Source organism: Triticum urartu, chromosome 3A (genome assembly GCF_056163025.1).
Source record: "Triticum urartu cultivar PI428250 chromosome 3A, HENAU_Tu73, whole genome shotgun sequence".
NCBI lineage: Eukaryota > Viridiplantae > Streptophyta > Magnoliopsida > Poales > Poaceae > Triticum > Triticum urartu.
Genome location: NC_141875.1, coordinates 168,606,059 through 168,631,112, shown reverse-complemented (window position 1 = coordinate 168,631,112; position 25,054 = coordinate 168,606,059).

Here is a 25,054-nt window from a genome sequence, read left to right as displayed (position 1 = left end):
AGAGGGGCTGCGCCCCCTTCCCCTAGTCCAATTCGGACTCCTCATGGGAGGGGGCGCGCCACTTCCTGGGCTGCAGCCCTCTCTCTCCCCTCAGGCCCACTAAGGCCCAATACTTCCCCGGGGGGTTCCGGTAACCCTTCCGGCACTCCGGTTTTCTCCGAAATCACCCGAAACACTCCCGGTGTCCGAATATAGCCGTCCAATATATCGATCTTTATGTCTCGACCATTTCGAGACTCCTCGTCATGTCCGCGATCGTATCCGAGACTCCGAACAACCTTTGGTACATCAAAACATATAAACTCATAATGAAACTGTCATCGTAACGTTAAGTGTGCGGACCCTACGGGTTCGACAACAATGTAGACATGACCGAGACACGTCTCCGGTCAATAACCAATAGCGGAACCTGGATGCTCATATTGGCTCCTACATATTCTACGAAGATCTTTATCGGTCCGACTGCATAACAACATACGTTGTTCCCTTTGTCATCGGTATGTTACTTGCCCGAGATTCGATCGTCGGTATCTCAATACCTAGTTCAATCTCGTTACCAGCAAGTCTCTTTACTCGTTCCGTAATACATCATCTCGCAACTAACTCATTAGTTGCATTGCTTGCAAGGCTTAAGTGATGTGCATTACCGAGAGGGCCCAGAGATACCTCTTCGACAATCGGAGTGACAAATCCTAATCTCGAAATACGCCAACCCAACATGTACCTTTGGAGACACCTGTAGAGCACCTTTATAATCACCCAGTTATGTTGTGATGTTTGGTAGCACACAAAGTGTTCCTCCGCCAAACGGGAGTTGCATAATCTCATAGTCACAGGAACATGTATATGTCATGAAGAAAGCAATAGCAACATACTAAATGATCGGGTGCTAAGCTAATGGAATGGGTCATGTCAATCACATCATTCTCCTAATGATGTGATCCCGTTAATCAAATGACAACACATGTCTATGGTTAGGAAACATAACCATCTTTGATTAACGAGCTAGTCAAGTAGAGGCATACTAGTGACACTCTGCTTGTTTATGTATTCACACAAGTATTATGTTTCCGGTTAATACAATTCTAGCATGAATAATAAACATTTATCATGATATAAGGAAATAAATAATAACTTTATTATTGCCTCTAGGGCATATTTCCTTGAGTCTCCCACTTGCACTAGAGTCAATAATCTAGATTACACAGTAATGATTCTAACACCCATGGAGCCTTGGTGCTGATCATGTTTTGCTCGTGGAAGAGGCGTAGTCAACGGGTCTGCTACATTCAGATCCATATGTATCTTGCAAATCTCTATGTCTCCCACCTGGACTAGATCCCGGATGGAATTGAAGCGTCTCTTGATGTGCTTGGTCCTCTTGTGAAATCTGGATTCCTTTGCCAAGGCAATTGCACCAGTATTGTCACAAAAGATTTTCATTGGACCCGATGCACTAGGTATGACACCTAGATCGGATATGAACTCCTTCATCCAGACTCCTTCGTTTGCTGCTTCCGAAGCAGCTATATACTCCGCTTCACATGTAGAGCCCGCCACGACGCTTTGTTTAGAACTGCACCAACTGACAGCTCCACCGTTTAATGTAAATACGTATCCGGTTTGCGATTTAGAATTGTCCGGATCAGTGTCAAAGCTTGCATCAACGTAACCAGTTACGATGAGCTCTTTGTCACCTCCATATACGAGAAACATATCCTTAGTCCTTTTCAGGTATTTCAGGATGTTCTTGACCGCTGTCAAGTGATCCACTCCTAGATTACTTTGGTACCTCCCTGCTAGACTTATAGCAAGACACACATCAGGTCTGGTACACAGCATTGCATACATGATAGAGCCTATGGCTGAAGCATAGGGAACATCTTTCATTTTCTCTCTATCTTCTGCAGTGGTCGGGCATTGAGTCTTACTCAACTTCACACCTTGTAACACAGGCAAGAATCCTTTCTTTGCTTGATCCATTTTGAACTTCTTCAAAATTTTGTCAAGGTATGTGCTTTGTGAAAGTCCAATTAAGCGTCTTGATCTATCTCTATAGATCTTAATGCCCAATATGTAAGCAGCTTCACCAAGGTATTTCATTGAAAAACTCTTATTCAAGTATCCCTTTATGCTATCCAGAAATTCTATATCATTTCCGATTAGCAATATGTCATCCACATATAATATCAGAAATGCTACAGAGCTCCCACACACTTTCTTGTAAATACAGGCTTCTCCAAAAGTCTGTACAAAACCAAATGCTTTGATCACACTATCAAAGCGTTTATTCCAACTCCGAGAGGCTTGCACCAGTCCATAAATGGATCGCTGGAGTTTGCACACTTTGTTAGCTCCCTTTGGATCAATAAAACCTTCCGGCTGCATCATATACAACTCTTCTTCCAGAAATCCATTCAGGAATGCAGTTTTGACATCCATCTGCCAAATTTCACAATCATAAAATGCGGCAATTGCTAACATGATTCGGACAGACTTAAGCATCGCTATGGGTGAGAAGGTCTCATCGTAGTCAATCCCTTGAACTTGTCGAAAACCTTTTGCGACAAGTCGAGCTTTGTAGACAGTAACATTACCATCAACGTCAGTCTTCTTCTTGAAGATCCATTTATTCTCAATTGCTTGCCGATGATTGGGCAAGTCAACCAAAGTCCACACTTTGTTCTCATACATGGATCCCAACTCAGATTTCATGGCTTCAAGCCATTTTGCAGAATCTGGGCTCACCATTGCTTCTTCATAGTTCGAAGGTTCATCATGATCTAGTAGCATGACTTCCAGAACAGGATTACCGTACCACTCTGGTGCGGATCATACTCTGGTTGATCTACGAGGTTCAGTAGTAACTTGTTTTGAAGTTTCATGATCATCATCATTAGCTTCCTCACTAATTGGTGTAGGTGTCACAGAAACCGGTTTCTGTGATGTACTACTTTCCAATAAGGGAGCAGGTACAATTACCTCATCAAGTTCTACTTTCCTCCCACTCACTTCTTTCGAGAGAAACTCCTTCTCTAGAAAGGATCCATTCTTAGCAACAAATGTCTTGCCTTCGGATCTGTGATAGAAGGTGTACCCAATAGTTTCCTTTGGGTATCCTATGAAGACACATTTCTCCGATTTGGGTTCGAGCTTATCAGGTTGTAGCTTTTTCACATAAGCATCGTAGCCCCAAACTTTCAGAAACGACAACTTTGGTTTCTTGCCAAACCATAGTTCATAAGGCGTCGTCTCAACGGATTTTGATGGTGCCCTATTTAACGTGAATGCGGCCGTCTCTAAAGCATAACCCCAGAACGATAGTGGTAAATATGTAAGAGACATCATAGATCGTACCATATCAAGTAAAGTACGATTACGATGTTCGGACACACCATTACGCTGTGGTGTTCCGGGTGGCGTGAGTTGCGAAACTATTCCGCATTGTTTCAAATGTAGACCAAACTCGTAACTCAAATATTCTCCTCCACGATCAGATCGTAGAAACTTTATTTTCTTGTTACGATGATTTTCAACTTCACTCTGAAATTCTTTGAACTTTTCAAATGTTTCAGACTTATGTTTCATTAAGTAGATATACCCATATCTGCTTAAATCATCTGTGAAGGTGAGAAAATAACGATATCCGCCACGAGCTTCAACATTCATTGGACCACATACATCTGTATGTATGATTTCCAACAAATCTGTTGCTCTCTCCATAGTACCGGAGAACGGCGTTTTAGTCATCTTGCCCATGAGGCACGGTTCGCAAGTACCAAGTGATTCATAATCAAGTGGTTCCAAAAGTCCATTAGTATGGAGTTTCTTCATGCGCTTTACACCGATATGACCTAAACGGCAGTGCCACAAATAAGTTGCACTATCATTATCAACTCTGCATCTTTTGGCTTCAACATTATGAATATGTGTATCACTACTATCGAGATTCATTAAAAATAGACCACTCTTCAAGGGTGCATGACCATAAATGATATTACTCATATAAATAGAACAACCATTATTCTCTGATTTAAATGAATAACCGTCTCGCATCAAACAAGATCCAGATATAATGTTCATGCTCAACGTTGGCACCAAATAACAATTATTTAGGTCTAATACTAATCCCGATGGTAGATGTAGAGGTAGCGTGCCGACCGCGTTCACATCGACTTTGGAACCATTTCCCACGCACATCGTCACCTCGTCCTTTGCCAGTGTTCGCTTAATCCGTAGTCCCTATTTCGAGTTGCAAATATTAGCAACAGAACCAGTATCAAATACCAAGGTGCTACTGCGAGCTCTAGTAAGGTACACATCAATAACATGTATATCACATATACCTTTGTTCACCTTGCCATCCTTCTTATCCGCCAAATACTTGGGGCAGTTCCGCTTCCAGTGACCAGTCTGCTTGCAGTAGAAGCACTCAGTTTCAGGCTTAGGTCCAGGCTTGGGTTTCTTCTCCTGAGCAGCAACTTGCTTGTTGTTCTTCTTGAAGTTCCCCTTCTTCTTCCCCTTGCCCTTTTTCTTGAAACTAGTGGTCTTGTTGACCATCAACACTTGATGCTCCTTCTTGATTTCTACCTCCGCAGCTTTTAGCATTGCGAAGAGCTCGGGAATTGTCTTATCCATCCCTTGCATATTATAGTTCATCACGAAGCTGTTGTAGCTAGGTGGAAGTGATTGGAGAATTCTGTCAATGATGCAATCATACGAAAGATTAACTCCCAGTTGAATCAAGTGATTATTATACCCAGATATTTTGAGTATATGCTCACTGACAGAACTGTTCTCCTCCATCTTGCAGCTATAGAACTTATTGGAGACTTCATATCTCTCAATTCGGGCATTTGCTTGAAATATTAACTTCAACTCCTGGAACATCTCATATGCTCCATGACGTTCAAAACGTCGTTGAAGTCCCGGTTCTAAGCCGTAAAGCATGGCACATTGAACTATCGAGTAGTCATCAGCTTTGCTCTGCCAGACGTTCTTAGCGTCTTCAGTTGCATCAGCAGCAGGCCTGTCACCCAGCGGTGCTTCCAGGATGTAATTCTTCTTGCAGCAATGAGGATAATCCTCAAGTTACGGACCCAGTCCGTGTAATTGCTACCATCATCTTTCAACTTTGCCCTCTCAAGGAACGCATTAAAATTCAGCGGAACAACAGCACGGGCCATCTATCTACAATCAAACATAAACAAGCAAGATACTATCAGGTACTAAGTTCATGATAAATTTAAGTTCAATTAATCATATTACTTAAGAACTCCCACTTAGGAAGATATCCCTCTAATCTTCTAAGTGATCACGTGATCCAAATCAACTAAACCATAACCGATCAACACGTGAAATGGACTAGTTTTCAATGGTGAACATCACTATGTTGATCATATCTACTATATGATTCACGCTCGACCTTTCGGTCTCAGTGTTCCGAGGCCATATCTGCATATGCTAGGCTCATCAAGTTTAACCTGAGTATTCTGCGTGTGCAAAACTGGCTTGCACCCATTGTAGATGGACGTAGAGCTTATCACACCCGATCATCACGTGGTGTCTGGGCACGACGAACTTTGGCAACGGTGCATACTCAGGGAGAACACTTTTATCTTGAAATTTAGTGAGAGATCATATTATAATGCTACCGTCAATCAAAGCAAGATAAGATGCATAAAAGATAAACATCACATGCAATCAATATAAGTGATATGATATGGCCATCATCATCTTGTGCTTGTGATCTCCATCTCCGAAGCATCGTCATGATCACCATCGTCACCGACGCGACACCTTGATCTCCATCGTAGCATCATTGTCGTCTCGCCAATATTATGCTTCTACGACTATTGCTACCGCTTAGTGATAAAGTAAAGCATTACAGGGCGATTGCATTGCATACAATAAAGCTACAACCATATGGCTCCTGCCAGTTGCCGATAACTCGGTTACAAAACATGATCATCTCATACAATAAAATTTAGCATCATGTCTTGACCATATCACATCACAACATGCCCTGCAAAAACAAGTTAGACGTCCTCTACTTTGTTTGTTGGAAGTTTTACGTGGCTGCTACGGGCTTAAGCAAGAACCAATCTTACGTATGCATCAAAACCACAATGATAGTTTGTCAAGTTGGTGCTATTTACCCTTCGCAAGGACCGGGCATAGCCACACTCGGTGCAACTAAAGTTGGAGAAACTGACACCCGCCAGCCACCTGTGTGCAAAGCACGTCGGTAGAACCAGTCTCGCGTAAGCGTATGCGTAATGTCGGTCCGGGCCGCTTCATGAAACAATACCGCCGAACCGAAGTATGACATGCTGGTAAGCAGTATGACTTATATCGCCCACAACTCACTTGTGTTCTACTCGTGCATATAACATCAACACATAAAACCTAGGCTCTGATACCACTGTTGGGGAACGTAGTAATTTCAAAAAAATTCCTACGCACACGCAAGATCATGGTGATGCATAGCAATGAGAGGGGAGAGTGTTGTCCACGTATCCTCGTAGACCGAAAGCGGAAGCGTTATGACAACGCGGTTGATGTAGTCGTACGTCTTCACGGCCCGACCGATCAAGCACCGAAACTACGGCACCTTCGAGTTCTAGCACACGTTCAACTCGATGACGATCCCCGAACTCCGATCCAGCAAAGTGTCGGGGAAGAGTTCCGTCAGCACGACGGCGTGGTGACGATCTTGATGTTCTACCGTCGCAGGGCTTCGCCTAAGCACCGCTACAATATTATCGAGGATTATGGTGGAGGGGGGCACCGCACACGGCTAAGAGAACGATCACGAAGATCAACTTGTGTGTCTAGAGGTGCCCCCCTGCCCCCGTATATAAAGGAGCAAGGGGGAGGTTGGCCGGCCTTGGGGCGCGCCAAGGAGGGGCGAGTCCTCCTCCTAGTAGGAGTAGGACTCCCCTTTCCTAGTCCAACTAGGAAGAGAGAAGGGGGAAGGAAAGAGAGGGAGAGGGAGAGGGAAAGAGGGGCCGCGCCCCCTTCCCCTAGTCCAATTCAGACTCCTCATGGGAGGGGGCACGCCACCTCCTGGGCTGCAGCCCTCTCTCTCCCCTCAGGCCCACTAAGGCCCAATACTTCCCCGGGGGTTCCGGTAACCCTTCCGGCACTCCGGTTTTCTCGGAAATCACCCGAAACACTTCCGGTGTCCGAATATTGCCGTCCAATATATCAATCTTTATGTCTCGACCATTTCGAGACTCCTCGTCATGTCCGTGATCGTATCCGGGACTCCGAACAACCTTTGGTACATCAAAACATATAAACTCATAATGAAACTGTCATCATAACGTTAAGCGTGCGGACCCTACGGGTTCGACAACAATGTAGACATGACCGAGACACGTCTCCGGTCAATAACCAATAGCGGAATCTGGATGCTCATATTGGCTCCTACATATTCTACGAAGATCTTTATCGGTCAGACCGCATAACAACATACGTTGTTCCCTTTGTCATCGGTATGTTACTTGCCCGAGATTCGATCGTCGGTATCTCAATACCTAGTTCAATCTCGTTACCGGCAAGTCTCTTTACTCGTTCCATAATACATCATCTCGCAACTAACTCATTAGTTGCATTGCTTGCAAGGCTTAAGTGATGTGCATTACCGAGAGGGCCCAGAGATACCTCTCCGACAATCGGAGTGACAAATCCTAATCTCGAAATACGCCAACCCAACATGTACCTTTGGAGACACCTGTAGAGCACCTTTATAATCACCCAGTTATGTTGTGACGTTTGGTAGCACACAAAGTGTTCCTTCGGCAAACGGGAGTTGCATAATCTCATAGTCACAGGAACATGTATAAGTCATGAAGAAAGCAATAGCAACATACTAAACGATCGTGTGCTAAGCTAATGGAATGGGTCATGTCAATCACATCATTCTCCTAATGATGTGATCCCGTTAATCAAATGACAACACATGTCTATGGTTAGGAAACATAACCATCTTTGATTAACGAGCTAGTCAAGTAGAGGCATACTAGTGACACTCTGCTTGTTTATGTATTCACACAAGTATTATGTTTCCGGTTAATACAATTCTAGCATGAATAATAAACATTTATCATGATATAAGGAAATAAATAATAACTTTATTATTGCCTCTAGGGCATATTTCCTTCACGAGCATTGTTCGAGCCATCTCAATGCGGGTTCTGTTCTTGCGCTCGACGATGCCATTCTGTTGAGGTGTGTACGGAGCTGAGAACTCATGAGTGATTCCCATCGTATCGAAGTAAAGGTCGAGGCCGGTGTTCTTGAACTCAGTGCCGTTGTCACTCCTGATATGCTTGATCTTGACGCCATAGTTGTTCATGGCGCGGTTGGCAAAGCGTCTGAAGACATCCTGTATTTCAGTCTTGTAGAGAATTATGTGAACCCATGTATATCTTGAATAATCATCAACAATGATGAAGCCATAGAGACAAGCAGTTGTAGTAAGAGTAGAGTAGTGAGTGGGGCCAAATAAGTCCATGTGTAGCAGCTCGAAGGGTTGAGATGTCGTCATGATTGTCTTCGAGGGATGCTTGGCCCTAGTCATCTTTCCAGCTTCGCAGGCACTGCACAAGTCATCCTTCTTGAAGTTGACGCCCTCGATGCCTATGACATGCTTCTTCTTTGCGAGAGTGTGCAAGTTCCTCATGCTAGCATGCCCTAGCCTCCGATGCCAGAGCCAACACTCTGAAGCTTTTGCAAGAAGACATACGGAAAGCTGTGGCCCTGCTGAGAAATCTACCATGTATAGATCATCTTTCCGTTACCCTTCAAAGACTAGAGACTTGTCAGATTCCATGAGTACAAGACAATGATATTTTCCAAATATCACAATCATGTTCAAGTCACAAAGCATTGAGACAGACATTAAGTTGAAACCAAGGGATTCAACAAGCATCACTTTATCCATGTGTTGATCCTTTGAGATTGCAACTCTACCTAGACCCAATACCTTGCTTTTACCAGTGTCAGCAAATGTGATGTGACTTTTGTCAGATGGACGTAAGGTTGAGTCCATGAGAAGACTTCGATCACCCGCCATATGATTAGTGCATCCGCTATCCATAATCCATTCTAAAGCATGAGGTGTCATACCCTATAGTACAGTTAGGGGGATAGGCTTCACCAAGAGTAATGTGAAGCATAAACATTTGACGAGCAAGAGGATTATCGAAGCTCAGATCAAGATTAGGACTGATAGGATGTTTGGCAGACGATTCAGGAACAAAATACATAGTAAGACCATTTGGGCATTTGATCTTGCGCCCTACAAGATGTTTTAGGTCCCCAGCAATAGCATCAGACGCCTTTGATTTCCGGCTGGAGTCCCTTCCCTGCAAAACAAAGTTAATTTTTCTTAACCACCCACATCTTCAGGGGTGGCTTAGAAGCAATGAGTGTAAGTGCAGCATATGAGAACTTCGGCATTGGAGCCCTAGCAAATAGCCTTGCAGGAGATGAATGATACTCATGTGAATAAGCAGAAAAGTTCTTAGTCTTATGAACATAGCGGTTTGAAGAGACACACTCATATTCATAAGTATGAGTATGGTTTCCCTGTAAAACATTGGTGTTAGGGTGACTTAGGTGAGTCCTCTGTTTGTATGAAGCCTTTGGGCCATATGAAGCCTTTGGTCTAGGATTTGTCTTCTTCCCAGGTGGTGTCATGATGACATTCATAGGAAGATTCTCAAGACAACTTTTGGGAACCCAGATCTTCTTCATAGGTGGCCTGTTCCTGCAGTTAGTACCAATATACCTAGCAAACACTTCACCATTCTGATTCTTAAACAGTTTATAGTTTGCATCAAAGGATTCATCAATGATAATAGGGTTAGCACTGGTAAAGCCAGATAAGGTGGATGGATCCACTGAAGGTCCCTTTGCAGCAACCCATGTGGTTTTGGGGTACTGCTCAGGCTTCCAGTAGGAGCCATCAACATTCATTTTCCTCTCGAACCCAACACCCACTTTCCTAGGGTTTCGGTTCAAAATCTGCTTTTTGAGGACATCGCACAGTGTCTGATGCCCTTTCAGACTTTTGTACATCCCTGTTTCAAGCAATGTCTTCAACCTAGCATTTTCATCAGCAATAGTAGTGGTATCCTCCGCAGAGGGGTTAGTTACCACATTAGCAGTTGAAGATATTGCAACAGTAGCAGCAGTAGAACATTCAGCAACAAAGGTAGCATTGTCACGCTCAAGGCATCTTAGACATGGTGGTTCAAATCCTTCCTGAGCGGAACTGATCTGTTGAGCATGAAGTGACTCATTCTCTTTTTGAAGATCTTCATGAGTCGCTCTCAATTTCTCAAGTTCTTGCTTCCTTTGAAGATAATCATAGGAGAGATTTTCATGAGTGGTTGTGAGCGTTTCATGACGACTTTCAAGATCCTGGTACTTAGCATGATGATTTTTTATGTCTTCAACTAAGGACTGAGAACAGATCATTTCCGCGTCCAACAGGTCATCGCTTTTGTCTAACAGTTGTAAGTGCATCTAGTGCCACCCCTAGTTGGTTTTGGAGTATTGACGACAAACCTAGTTGAGGGACTAATGTGTTTGTGAGAATTGCAGGAAAACACAGGTAGAAGTCCCTCATTGATTCGGTTTTACTACCAGAGATGACCCCTAAAAATGTATGAAGACATTGAAGACAAAGGTGGTATATGAAGATATTCACATTGAAGACTATGACAAAAGAAGACACGTTATGAAGCCTATGGAGCTCGAAGGCTTAGATCTTTCGTAGTTCTTTTTCTTTTGTGTTGAGTCATAGGAACCACCGTACTGTTAAGTGGGGTCCAGGAGAACCAGTCAGAATGACTGAAGTGATGCCTAAATCAAAAACCTATGTCTTCGAGCGAAGACAATGAGAGCGAATCTTGTCCAGAGCCGGACAAGTCAGCTTTGCTTGTAGCCCAAGCAAAGTTGCCATGAGAGTTTGAAATCTGACCGTTGAGACACATGTCAGTTCCTTAGTGACCCAGGGTCATTTCGGACAAATCAGGTCGGGTTGCCAAGTGGCTATAAATAGACCACCCCCACAACCATAAACGGTTGGCTGCTCAGATTTCAGTGCATGGCTTTTGTCGTTTGAGAGCAACCCACCTCGAAGCCTTTGAGAGAAAATTCCTAGTGAGGAGAAAAGCCCTAACCACCCAGAGCCAGAGTAAATTGGGCATCACTTAAGTCTTCTTGTCTGTGTGATCTGAAGACTTATTACACTTGAGGACTGTGAATCCTCCAGACGGTTAGGCTCGCGTTCAGAGCATCCAAGAGACATTTTGGATTGCCAGTGAACGAAGTTTGTGAAGGTTTGGGAGTCTACCTTGAAGACTTACCAGAGTGATTGGGCGAGGACTAAGTGACCTTAGCTCAAGGAGAATACGGTGAGGACTTGGTGTCCTGAACTGTGTGTTCAGGACTGGGTGTCCGGGACTTTGTGTCCTAAGGTTTAAATACCTAGCCGCTCCAACCAGACGTATAGTTGTCACAGCAACTGGAACTGGTCCAACATATCATTGTCTTCAACGAGTCACTGTCACGACCGGTTTTCCAATAAAAATATTTATTGAGAAACCAATCTTTTGAGTCTAGTATGAGAAAATTTCTCCTTACCGGTAGACAAATTCTTGATACAATAAGCCAGTAGCATAAAATGTATTACAGGGTCGAGCTACGGTTGCTCAACCAAATTATTACAAGCACGCCAATAATTATACATAATGGCGGACATGACACAGTGGTGTGGAGACATACTACTGACTCGAGGATAGGGTGGTGGTGGAAAAACACAGCGGGGAGTGAAATACAGGACTCTAAAACTGGCATCTCATCGAGCGTCGAGGTGAGGCTCAATGAATTTATTTGGTAGCGGAAGCGGATATAATATAGTGACCAAATCCAGGGTCGCACGAGACTGACTGGGATTCCTCTAGGCGTCGGACTCGCTATCGAACTCTTCATCCATGAGATCGCCTTCGTCAGCATCTGGCCAAATCAACAAGCCAGTGAGTACTTTGAAAGTACTCGCAAGACAGTTCGGACGTAAGATATAACAAATGCATGCATGAATGCGTCACGATTAATTCACCAATGTATATTCAAAAATTAGCATAACGAAGTAAGAAGAAGGGAAACGGCGGTAGTCCGCCTGAAAATCCCAACAAAACATAAATGGAAACCGATCGGGTGTCTGAAGCGACGCCTCGAAGGGTGGACAAATAAATATAAGGAAAAGAAATGCCACAGTCGGACGTCTGAGCGACATCACAGAAAGGGCTTTAAAAGAAATGCCACAGTCGGACGTCTGAGCGACATCACAGAAAGGGCTTTAAAAGAAATGCCACAGTCGGACGTCTAAGCGACATCACAGAAAGGGCTTCAAAAGAAATGCCACAGTCGGACGTCTGAGCGACATCACAGAAAGGGCTTTAAAAGAAATGCCACAGTCGGACGTCTGAGCGACATCACAGAAAGGGCTTTAAAAGAAATGCCACAGTCGGACGTCTGAGCGACATCACAGAAAGGGCTTTAAAAGAAATGCCACAGTCGGACGTCTAAGCGACATCACAGAAAGGGCTTTAACAGAAATGCCACAGTCGGACGTCTAAGCGACATCACAGAAAGGGCTTTAAAAGAAATGCCACAGTCGGACGTCTGAGCGACATCACAGAAAGGGCTTTTATCGAAAGTAAAATATAACAACGCCTCAGTCGGACGTCCGAGCGACATCACAAAAAGGGATTTTATTGACTAGTAAATAATACTCATAATATACATTCAATTCATGAAAATAAACGGGTTAGTCCATCCACAGGAGTAATCATTTAACCGGAATTAGCACTCATGCGATTCACCGGAGTCTCTGTCATCAAAACTGGCACTTGTCAGGATAAGATGATACTGAACTTGGACATAGAATAGATGATTCAAGGAAATATATGACTCTGCAGAGTTTGTACAAAATTTTCCCACAGCCAACGGATTTCCGTAGTCACGAAGGACTAGTTCCGTTTACGGTATTTCGGAAGAAACAAAGCTAACCAGTACACACCCATCCTACCTCTCGATGCTAGGAATCACCCTAGACATCGTCCAAGAAAAACTTTTGAGACGGGGAGATCGCAATCTCGAATAGCATGGGATCAAATTTATATACACGCGCTCAGAGGGGTGCCCCCCTCTCGGTCCCAACCGGAAACACCCATGCCCCCTGACCGGATGACTGGCTTTAATCCAGGGCCATGGAACCATCATCCCGGCCTCTCCTTTTGGTGTGTACCAGGAAAGCGGTTTGCAACTTACTAAGCCATATTCCTTGCGGAAAACATGTGGTAGTACAGGGAAGGAAATGGGAGGAACTGGACCGATACGGTTTGACACTGCAGTCACATAGTCTGGCATAAGACTGGCATGCTACAACACTGCCATCTCACCCATCCTCATGCCAACACATGGCCATTCATATTCACATCCATCCACTTATGGATCATCGAACTCACTTAACTCATCAATGCATGAAAATAACGTTCATCGGTATGCTCATCAACATGCCATGAGACTAACTAAATGCAAAACATGCCAAGACACTCATCATATCAAAAGTTCAAACATGCTTGCCTGGTTCGGAGTAGTCGGAGCCTAGCTCGGTGAAGTTTGCGGTCCCGTCACCTCCTTCGGTATCTATGGTATAAAGAAAATATATGTGCTATCGTAAATACCATGAGGTGCACAAAAAGTATTCCAAATTTTTTTCAAATAAATATGATAAAAAACTAGACAAAAATCTGAAGAGAACAGAAAAAAGAATCAATCAAAAATATTATTCTGTTTAAAAGTTATAAAGGTTTTTGTCCAGGGACTCATCTGTAATGAAACAAAAAGTTCCCAGGGGCTAGCTCATAAAAACAGAAAACTTTCCAGTATTGAATACGCCAGCCCAGAGGGGAAAGCGCATTTTGCCCGAAGGCGCTTCCAGAAAATGATTCAATAGAGAGGGCAGAGAGGCTGACGGTGGGGTCCCACTCGTCAGGTTTAAACTTTCAAATGGGGGGGGGGGCGAAGCTCGTCGGCGCCCGAGAGCCGCGGTGGTCGTCGGCGGCGATCCACGGTGAGGCAGGGGGATCGGAGGGTACCTCCGTGATCAGGGCTCCTTCCCGCGTCGGTTGGTGGTGGTGGTGGTCGCCGGCGAGTACCACGTCGACGGCGAGCTTTGCTCCGGCGGACGGCGGCTCGGGTGGTCGAGGGACTCGTCGGAGAGGGCTGCAGAGATCAAATTAAGGAGGGGGTTAGGCTCCTGGTAGCTAGAGGGAGTAATTGACGGGGATAGAGCGCCGGAGATGGCCTCACCGGAGCGAATCGTGGTGGAGGCCGAGGCGGATCGGGGCGGCCGGAGTTGGGGGAGGAGACCTCCTCGAGGTCCTCCTAGTGGCCTGGCGGGGCGTTGGTGAGGTGTAGTGATGATGCGTGCACGAGGGTGAGCTCGGGGGCCCTTTATATAGGCGGTCCGAGGCGGTGGCCGTGAACGGGGGTCTCCGGTGAAGATTACGGCGGCGCAGAGCTTGGTCGGGGTGCTTAGGGAGTTGGGCGTCATCACGGAGGTCCACTGGCTCCATTTAGGTGCTAACCCGGCTGGGATTTGATGCTTAGGGCGAGCTCGACAGAACAGGGCGGCGCGGGCCCGTCGGTGGCAGGGAGCACGTCCCGTGCTTGCCGGGCCACGGTGACGGTGCCACGGGCGTGCGCTGGCATGCATGGGCCACGCGTAGAGCCAGGGAGCAAAGGGCGGCGTGGAACGGCGTTGAGCCGCCGTTCTTCTACACTGTCGGCCGCTACGGGGGTTCGGCCGCCGCAAGACACGCTGGCGCGGTCGGGCCAGGGCGCCGCCGACGCCGGGAAGGCGCCAAGCGCGCGTGCGGGATGCTCCAGACAGGAGGAAGAGGCGGCGAGGAACGTGCCAAGGGCACTGTGGGCATGTGACTGAACTTCTGTCGAAGATCGACACTGAACTCTGAATTTTCTGAATTTTGAACAGCAACAGTGCATGCAAGGTGTTCGACAGAATGAATTTGGCCTCTGGGGATTTTTCCCTGAGCTGATTTTTGGTGGAGTGGCTTCTCATTGCTCAAGTAGGCTGCCTGAATTTTGGTGGAATTTTTGGAGAAGTGTAGATATGAATTTCACCAAATTCGGCAAATCTGGTCCAAACTTGTAGAGACTGAATTTTGAAAATTTTGAAAAGGGGAGGAGTGGATCAAGATGGTTCTGGGTTGTGGGTTCAAAGGACTATCCAGGAGAGTTGGTTTGAGGTAAAAACTCAAAAGCAAAAGGGTGCTTGTTTTGAAAACCACTCAGGCTCCAAATAATTTGCAGAAATGGTTTTGAGGGAAAAAATAATTAGAATAAAATCCAAAACTTGCTTGGATGAGTTGGGACAGAGAACTTAGGTTGATTACAAGGAGGAGGGGAGGTTTTGGAGGGGTTTTACCAGATGGCAAAAATACAAAGTCATGGGTGGTTTCCAAGATATGAAAATCCCAAATTTTCATAGAGTTACTTTTTAAAAGAAAAAGATTAAACTCCCAAAATAATTTGAGAGGGAACCAACAGAGAAGAAGTTTCAAAAGATCAAACACCATAGTTTTGAAAAAAATAAAATCTTTGCCAAAGAAAAGGAAGTTTTAAGAGGAAGGATTTCTGGAAAAGGAATTTTAAATGCCCTCTAAAAAATCAACAAAGTTTTTGATGAAAATCCATTAAAAATTTTGGGAGTGTCACAGCACCTACCCCCTTAGGAAAAATCTCGTCCCCGAGATTTCAGCTGATCCATAAATAAGTGTGGATGCTCTGTCCGAAGAAAATCCTCTCTTTCCCATGTTGCTTCACTTTCGGTGTGATTGCTCCACTGAACTCTGAAAAACATGATGGTTTTCTGTCGGGTCCTCCTTTCAGACTCCTCTAATATTTTTACTGGGCGTTCCCGATAAGTGAGGTCTGGCTGCACGTCGATGTTCTCATGGGATACTTGCTTCTCTGGTTTGCTTACGCACTTCCTCAATTGAGAGACGTGGAATACGTCGTGAATGTCGGACAAGTCTTTGGGTAAGTCTAGCTGGTAGGCTACAATGCCTCTTCGTGCCACTATGCAGAATGGTCCAATGAATCTTGGTGCTAGCTTCCCTTTAATCTTAAACCGTTGCAGTCCCCTCATAGGTGATACTCGTAGGTACACAAATCCACCGGGTTCAAAATTGACCCCACGATGTTTCTGATCGTAATAACTCTTCTGTCGGCTTTGAGCGGTCTTGAGTCGGTCCCTGATTAGCTTGACTTTTTCCTCGGCTTCTTTGAGTATGTCTGGGCCGAAGATACGGCTGTCTCCGGTCTCTGACCAATTTAGCGGGGTACGACACCTCCGTCCGTATAGGGCTTCAAAAGGTGCCATTTGCAGGCTGGCCTGGTAGCTGTTGTTATATGTGAACTCGGCATATGGCAGACTTTCCTCCCAACTGGTTCCATAGGTGAGGACACATGCTCTCAGCATGTCTTCTAAAATTTGGTTAACGCATTCGGTCTGTCCATCAGTCTGGGGATGGTAGGCTGTACTGAAGGCCAATTGAGTTCCCAGAGCCTGTTGTAAATGATCCTAGAATTTCGAGACAAATTGAGTGCCTCGGTCAGATATTGTAGTCTTCGGGACTCCATGCAGACAAACTATACGGGAGAGATAAATCCTGGCAAGCTTCTGAGTGTTGTAGGTTGTCTTCACTGGAATAAAATGTGCCACCTTGGTTAATCTATCGGTGATGACCCATATGGCATCATTCCCGTGTCGTGACCGAGGTAGTCCGACAATAAAATCCATCCCTATTTCATCCCATTTCCACTCAAGTATTTTGTTTGGTTGCAGTAGTCCGGCTGGTCTCTGATGCTCAGCTTTTATGCGTTGAAAAGAATCGCAACATGCAACGAATGTGGCTATGTCCTTCTTCATACCGTGCCACCAAAATCTTTCCTGAATATCCCTATACATTTTGGTCCCTCCAGGGTGGATTGAATATGGAGTGGTGTGTGCTTCAGCTAGGATTTGTTGTTTGAGGTCTTCTATGTTTGGCACACAGAGTCTGTCTTCGTACCGTAATATTCCATCATCGCCTATGACAAACTCCGAGGCCTTGCCCATACTCACCTTTCTTTTAATTCCTTCAATGCTGGGGTGACCGGGCTGAGCTTCTTTAATTCTCTCCACAAGGTCGGGCTTTATTACCAAGTTTGATATGGTGCCTTCCGCGATCATTAACAAATTGAGTTTGGCAATTTCTTGTTGGAATTCAGGCCTTAAGCTTTGTAGACTGTTTTCGTCGGAGCTGGGGTTCCGACTAAGAGCATCGGCCACTACATTTGCTTTTCCTGGATGATAGTGGATACCAACATCATAATCCTTTACCAATTCCAACCAACGTCGTTGCCGTAAGTTTAGTTCTGGCTGAGTGAAAATATATTTGAGACTTTTATGGTCCGTGTAAATTTCACATCGATTTCCAAGCAAGAAATGCCTCCATTCCTTAAGTGCATGAATAATTGCTGCCATTTCTAAGTCATGAGTGGGATAATTTTCCTCATGCTTGCGGAGTTGTCGTGAAGCGTATGCAACAACCTTGCCTTCTTGCATCAACACGCATCCAAGACCCTTTCTGGACGCATCACAATACACTTCAAAATTCTTGTGTATGTCGGGTACAATTAATACCGGTGCTGTTGTTAATTTCCGTTTTAACTCCTGGAAACTCTTCTCGCAGGCTTCTGTCCATTCAAATTTCTTGTCTTTCTTGAGTAACTGCGTCATTGGCTTGGCTAGGGTGGAGAATCCTTCAATAAATCTGCGGTAATATCCTGCCATTCCCAAGAAACTTCGTATGTCGGTTACACTGGCTGGTGCCTTCCAGTCAAGTATGGCCCTGACTTTCTCCGGGTCCACGGTGATACCGTCTTGGGTCAGTACGTGGCCTAGAAAGCCTACTTGTCTTAGCCAAAATTCGCACTTGCTGAACTTGGCATACAATTGGTGTTTTCTGAGTTCTCCTAGCACAATCCTGAGATGTTCCGCGTGCTCTTCTGGTGTCTTGGAGTATACTAGAATATCATCGATGAATACCACAACGAACTTGTCCATATACTTCATAAATACTTTGTTCATGAGGTGAACAAAATATGCAGGGGCATTAGTTAGTCCAAAAGGCATAACTGTGAACTCATATAGTCCATATCTGGAGGTGAAGGCTGTTTTGGGTATATCTTCTGTTCGCACTTTTAATTGATGATATCCCGACCTTAAGTCAATCTTTGAGAATACCTTGGCCTGAGCGAGCTGACCAAACAAATCATTTATTCGAGGCATCGGGTATTTGTTCTTGACTGTGACCATGTTGAGTGCTCGGTAGTCTATGCACAATCTTAGTGTTCCATCTTTCTTTTTGGCAAATAAAATTGGTGATCCCCAAGGTGAGGAGCTGGCTCGAATGTATCCCTTGTCCAGTAATTCCTTTATTTGTTTATTCAACTCAATCAATTCGGATGGTGCCATTCTGTATGGTTTCTTGTATATAGGGGTGGTTCCTGGTGCTAGCTCAATGCTGAATTCTATTTCCCGGTCTGGTGGCATGCCTGGTAGTTCTTCGGGAAATACATCTGGAAATTCACATACCACTGGAACCTTGCTTAACTCAGAAATGTCCACCTTATTCAATCTCGGCTGCCGGGGTATTTTTCTTTCCTTGGATGATACTTTTATTGTCTTCCCGTGGTGGTGCGTGAGAATTACGGTTCGGTTGAAACAGTCAATAAAACCTTTGTTGGTGGTTAACCAGTCCATCCCTAGGATGACATCCAGTCCTTTATTGTCCAACACAATAAGATTGGCGTAAAATTTCAATCCTTCGAACCCAATAACCACATTCTGACAGTAACTCTGAGTAACTTGCTGAATCCCAGGGGACTTGATGATCATGGATTTTTCCAAGGGAAACATCGAAAAATTATTTTGCAAAGCAAAACTTTTCGAAATGAATGAGTGAGAAGCTCCAGAATCAAACAAAACCGTTGCAGGTATTGTGTTGACAGGAAACGTACCGAGTACGATATCCGGAGCGTTTTGTGCTTCCTCTTTGGTTACGTGGTTTAGATGACCCTTCCTGTGGTTGTTGTTGGGGTTGAAATTGTTGCGCTTGGGCGCTGAATTATTTCCACCATTGTTTGGCTTCGGGGCCGAGTTCCTTGGCTTGGGGCATTGTTTGGCGTAGTGCCCTTCTTCTCCACAAGCGTAGCAAGTAACGCCTGGGCGATATGTGAACTCTTTGTCCCTTGCATGGAAATTCTTGGTTGAGCGAGAGATGTTTGTCGTAGGCTTGTGTGTCCCACCTTTCTGAAAATCTGTCCTGCTTCGGTGGTTGCGCGCAAGAGTAGTCTGGTCTCTTTTTCGCTTGCGTAAATCCTCCAAACTACGTCTCTCATTTTCCAGAGTGATAGCTTTGTCCACTAGTGTCTTAAAATCTGGAAAAGTGTGAACGACCAGTTGGCATTTAAGCGCGGGCGTCAGACCGTCAAGGAATTTCTCCATCTTCTTGCTTTCAGTCATACGTTCTTCATTGGCGTAGCGGGACAATAGATTAAATTGACTGTGGTATTCTGACACTGTCACGTTCCTTTGTTTGAGATCTTCGAACTCTCTTTTCTTGATTTTCATAATACTCTTGGGAATGTGTGCACCACGGAAACCTTCCTTGAAATCATCCCAGGTTATATCATTTTCGTTGGGGTGCATGTGCAGAAAGTTCTCCCACCATGATGCAGCTGCTCCTGTGAGATAGTGCGGAGCATATAATACTTTCTCGAGATCTGAACATTTTGCAATAATTAATTTTCTCTCCATATCTCGAAGCCAATCCTCGGCCCCAAGAGGTTTGTCAGTATGAGAAAATGTTTGGGGATGTGTCTTCTGTAGCTCAGATAACTTGGAATGTTGCTGATACTGTCCATGGTGATTTCCCATGTTGATGACTTGGTTCATCATTTCCCGATGTTGTTGCTGACTCTGCTCATAAAGGCGGCACATTTGTGAAAGTGCCGATTCATTTCCCTGTTGGCTTGACTGTCCTTGCGTGAAATTGTTGCTGGGTTGTGTATCATAATTTTCCTCTGGTGGGGTTGGCATGGAACGAGTCCAAGGACGAGACAATTTTTCACTCTGGGGATATATTTTGTAAAATCCATAAGAAAAGCGAAAAAGTGTCGCAAAACAATTCCAGAAATGCATAAAACTGGTGATTAAAAATCAAATAACCAAGATTACTCCAGAAAAACAAATTGGTTTGCGCACGGAGAAGGACTGCTCATAACATATCTTACACGCGAGCGGTAATTATACAATACGTCACTCAGGATATGCGTACATAATCCTGACATGTTATTTAGGCTAGTGCACTTCTCCAGATCCTACATGATGCGCAAACAGGCTACTACTCACAACCTATGTACATATAAACATATCATACAAAGCAGTACATCGCATGGCGGCTAAGCGTACTCAGGCGGAGATGTTGACGACCTCCTTTGCCCTGCCGAGGGTGAGGCGTAGCGAGGCTGGAGACTCGACTTCCTCCTTGCTAATAGGCTCCATACGTGTAGTGTTGCGCTGAGTGGATGGAGCGGTTGCCAGGGGCGGAACAACACGAACAGGAGTGGGCGCGCAGGGTGGTGCAGTGCGCGCTGGAGTGGGCGCAATAACTTGGTTGAACTCTTCGGCGGTAGGCAGGCGACGAGTAGGTGCATAAGATGCTGAGGACGAGACCCAAGTCAGTGGCGGTGCGGTGGGTAGGAGCTCCCTCCTGTTGGCAGCACAGCCATGAACTGAGTCCATGCGGGCAGCCACGAAGTCGTCCACCAGGTTGTCGAAGGCTGCCTCCAGGGCCCGGAGATACTCAATAAGCATCTCAAAAGCCTCGTCTCGTTCTCCTCTGGGACAGGAGAATGCGTAGTGACAGGTGTAAGGCACATGGCATGGAAGATAACGGTAACGACGAGTCTTCATCACGGGGAGGACATCCCTGAGACGAGCTATCGCCTCGCGGGCTGCCATCTGCATAGCATGCTTCTCCGTAGGCATGGCTCTTCCCAAGAACCGGAAGCGGCGTAACTCACCACGCCCTCCCTTGAACTGCACCGCGACCTGGTGCATGGTCAGACTGTCGTTGACTCGGTGCTGGCAGAGTGTGAAGACAGGGCGCACAGATGGCCCCATCGCGACCTGAACGATGAAGGAAAGAAGCTTGACGAACCCATCGGGCACGTTGGCGAAGGTCTGAGACTCGCAGCTGTTGTCGGCCATCTACAAAAATAGGCAGAAATTCTGCATGGTCAGAACATAAATTTATGCTGACTGACAGAAAATGACTACAATCAAGAAAATAAGAAAGAGGCTCAAACATGCTAATGACCAATTAGCGATCGCACCTAGTGGCTTCCTACAGTCAGCCTGGCTCTGGTACCAAGCTTGTCACGACCGGTTTTCCAATAAAAATATTTATTGAGAAACCAATCTTTTGAGTCCAGTATGAGAAAATTTCTCCTTACCGATAGACAAATTCTTGATACAATAAGCCAGTAGCATAAAATGTATTACAGGGTCGAGCTACGGTTGCTCAACCAAATTATTACAAGCACGCCAATAATTATACATAATGGCGGACATGACACAGTGGTGTGGAGACATACTACTGACTCGAGGATAGGGTGGTGGTGGAAAAACACAACGGGGAGTGAAATACAGGACTCTAAAACTGGCATCTCATCGAGCGTCGAGGTGAGGCTCAATGAATTTATTTGGTAGCGGAAGCGGATATAATATAGTGACCAAATCCAGGGTCGCACGAGACTGACTGGGATTCCTCTAGGCGTCGGACTCGCTATCGAACTCTTCATCCATGAGATCGCCTTCGTCAGCATCTGGCCAAATCAACAAGCCAGTGAGTACTTTGAAAGTACTCGCAAGACAGTTCGGACGTAAGATATAACAAATGCATGCATGAATGCGTCACGATTAATTCACCAATGTATATTCAAAAATTAGCATAACGAAGTAAGAAGAAGGGAAACGGCGGTAGTCCGCCTGAAAATCCCAACAAAACATAAATGGAAACCGATCGGGTGTCTGAAGCGACGCCTCGAAGGGTGGACAAATAAATATAAGGAAAAGAAATGCCACAGTCGGACGTCTAAGCGACATCACAGAAATGGCTTTAAAAGAAATGCCACAGTCGGACGTCTGAGCGACATCACAGAAAGGGCTTTAAAAGAAATGCCACAGTCGGACGTCTAAGCGACATCACAGAAAGGGCTTTAAAAGAAATGCCACAGTCGGACGTCTAAGCGACATCACAGAAAGGGCTTTAAAAGAAATGCCACAGTCGGACGTCTAAGCGACATCACAGAAAGGGCTTTAACAGAAATGCCACAGTCGGACATCTAAGCGACATCACAGAAAGGGCTTTAAAAGAAATGCCACAGTCGGACGTCTGAGCGACATCACAGAAAGGGCTTTTATCGAAAGTAAAATATAACAACGCCTCAGTCAGACGTCCGAGCGACATCACAAAAAGGGCTTTTATTGACTAGTAAATAATACTCATAATATACATTCAATTCATGAAAATAAACGGGTTAGTCCATCCACAGGAGTAATCATTTAACCGGAATTAGCACTCATGCGATTCACCGGAGTCTCTGTCATCAAAACTGGCACTTGTCAGGATAAGATGATACTGAACTTGGACATAGAATAGATGATTCAAGGAAATATATGACTCTGCAGAGTTTGTACAAAAATTTCCCACAGCCAACGGATTTCCGTAGTCACGAAGGACTAGTTCCGTTTACGGTATTTCGGAAGAAACACAGCTAACCAGTACACACCCATCCTACCTCTCGATGCTAGGAATCACCCTAGACATCGTCCAAGAAAAACTTTTGAGACGGGGAGATCACAATCTCGAATAGCATGGGATCAAATTTATATACGCGCGCTCTAAGGGGTGCCCCCCTCTCGGTCCCAACCAGAAACACCCATGCCCCCTGACCGGATGACTGGCTTTAATCCAGGGCCATGGAACCATCATCCCGGCCTCTCCTTTTGGTGTGTACCAGGAAAGCGGTTTGCAACTTACTAAGCCATATTCCTTGCGGAAAACATGTGGTAGTACAGGGAAGGAAATGGGAGGAACTGGACCGATACAGTTTGACACTGCAGTCACATAGTCTGGCATAAGACTGGCATGCTACAACACTGCCATCTCACCCATCCTCATGCCAACACATGGCCATTCATATTCACATCCATCCACTTATGGATCATCGAACTCACTTAACTCATCAATGCATGAAAATAACGTTCATCGGTATGCTCATCAACATGCCATGAGACTAACTAAATGCAAAACATGCCAAGACACTCATCATATCAAAAGTTCAAACATGCTTGCCTGGTTCGGAGTAGTCGGAGCCTAGCTCGGTGAAGTTTGCGGTCCCGTCACCTCCTTCGGTATCTATGGTATAAAGAAAATATATGTGCTATCGTAAATACCACGAGGTGCACAAAAAGTATTCCAAATTTTTTTCAAATAAATATGATAAAAAACTAGACAAAAATCTGAAGAGAACAGAAAAAAGAATCAATCAAAAATATTATTCTGTTTAAAAGTTATAAAGGTTTTTGTCCAGGGACTCATCTGTAATGAAACAGAAAGTTCCCAGGGGCTAGCTCATAAAAACAGAAAACGTTCCAGTATTGAATACGCCAGCCCAGAGGGGAAAGCGCATTTTGTCCGAAGGCGCTTCCAGAAAACGATTCAATAGAGAGGGCAGAGAGGCTGACGGTGGGGTCCCACTCGTCAGGTTTAAACTTTCAAATGGGGGGGGGGACGAAGCTCGTCGGCGCCCGAGAGCCGCGGTGGTCGCCGGCGGCGATCCACGGTGAGGCAGGGGGATCGGAGGGTACCTCCGTGATCAGGGCTCCTTCCCGCGTCGGTTGGTGGTGGTGGTGGTCGCCGGCGAGTACCACGTCGACGGCGAGCTTTGCTCCGGCGGACGGCGGCTCGGGTGGTCGAGGGACTCGTCGGAGAGGGTTGCAGAGATCAAATTGAGGAGGGGGTTAGGCTCCTGGTAGCTAGAGGGAGTAATTGACGGGGTTAGAGCGCCGGAGATGGCCTCACCGGAGCGAATCGTGGTGGAGGCCGAGGCGGATCGGGGCGGCCGGAGTTGGGGGAGGAGACCTCCTCGAGGTCCTCCTAGTGGCCTGGCGGGGCGTTGGTGAGGTGTAGTGATGATGCGTGCACGAGGGTGAGCTCGGGGGCCCTTTATATAGGCGGTCCGAGGTGGTGGTCGTGAACAGGGGTCTCCGGTGAAGATTACGGCGGCGCAGAGCTTGGTCGGGGTGCTTAGGGAGTTGGGCATCATCACGGAGGTCCACTGGCTCCATTTAGGTGCTAACCCGGCTGGGATTTGATGCTTAGGGCGAGCTCGACAGAACGGGGCGGCGCGGGCCCGTCGGTGGCAGGGAGCACGTCCCGTGCTTGCCGGGCCACGGTGACGGTGCCACGGGCGTGCGCTGGCATGCATGGGCCACGCGTAGAGCCAGGGAGCAAAGGGCGGCGTGGAACGGCGTTGAGCCGCCGTTCTTCTACACTGTCGGCCGCTACGGAGGTTCGGCCGCCGCAAGACACGCTGGCGCGGTCGGGCCAGGGCGCCGCCGACGCCGGGAAGGCGCCAAGCACGCGTGCGGGATGCTCCAGACAGGAGGAAGAGGCGGCGAGGAACGTGCCAAGGGCACTGTGGGCATGTGACTGAACTTCTGTCGAAGATCGACACTGAACTCTGAATTTTCTGAATTTTGAACAGCAACAGTGCATGCAAGGTGTTCGACAGAATGAATTTGGCCTCTGGGGATTTTTCCCTGAGCTGA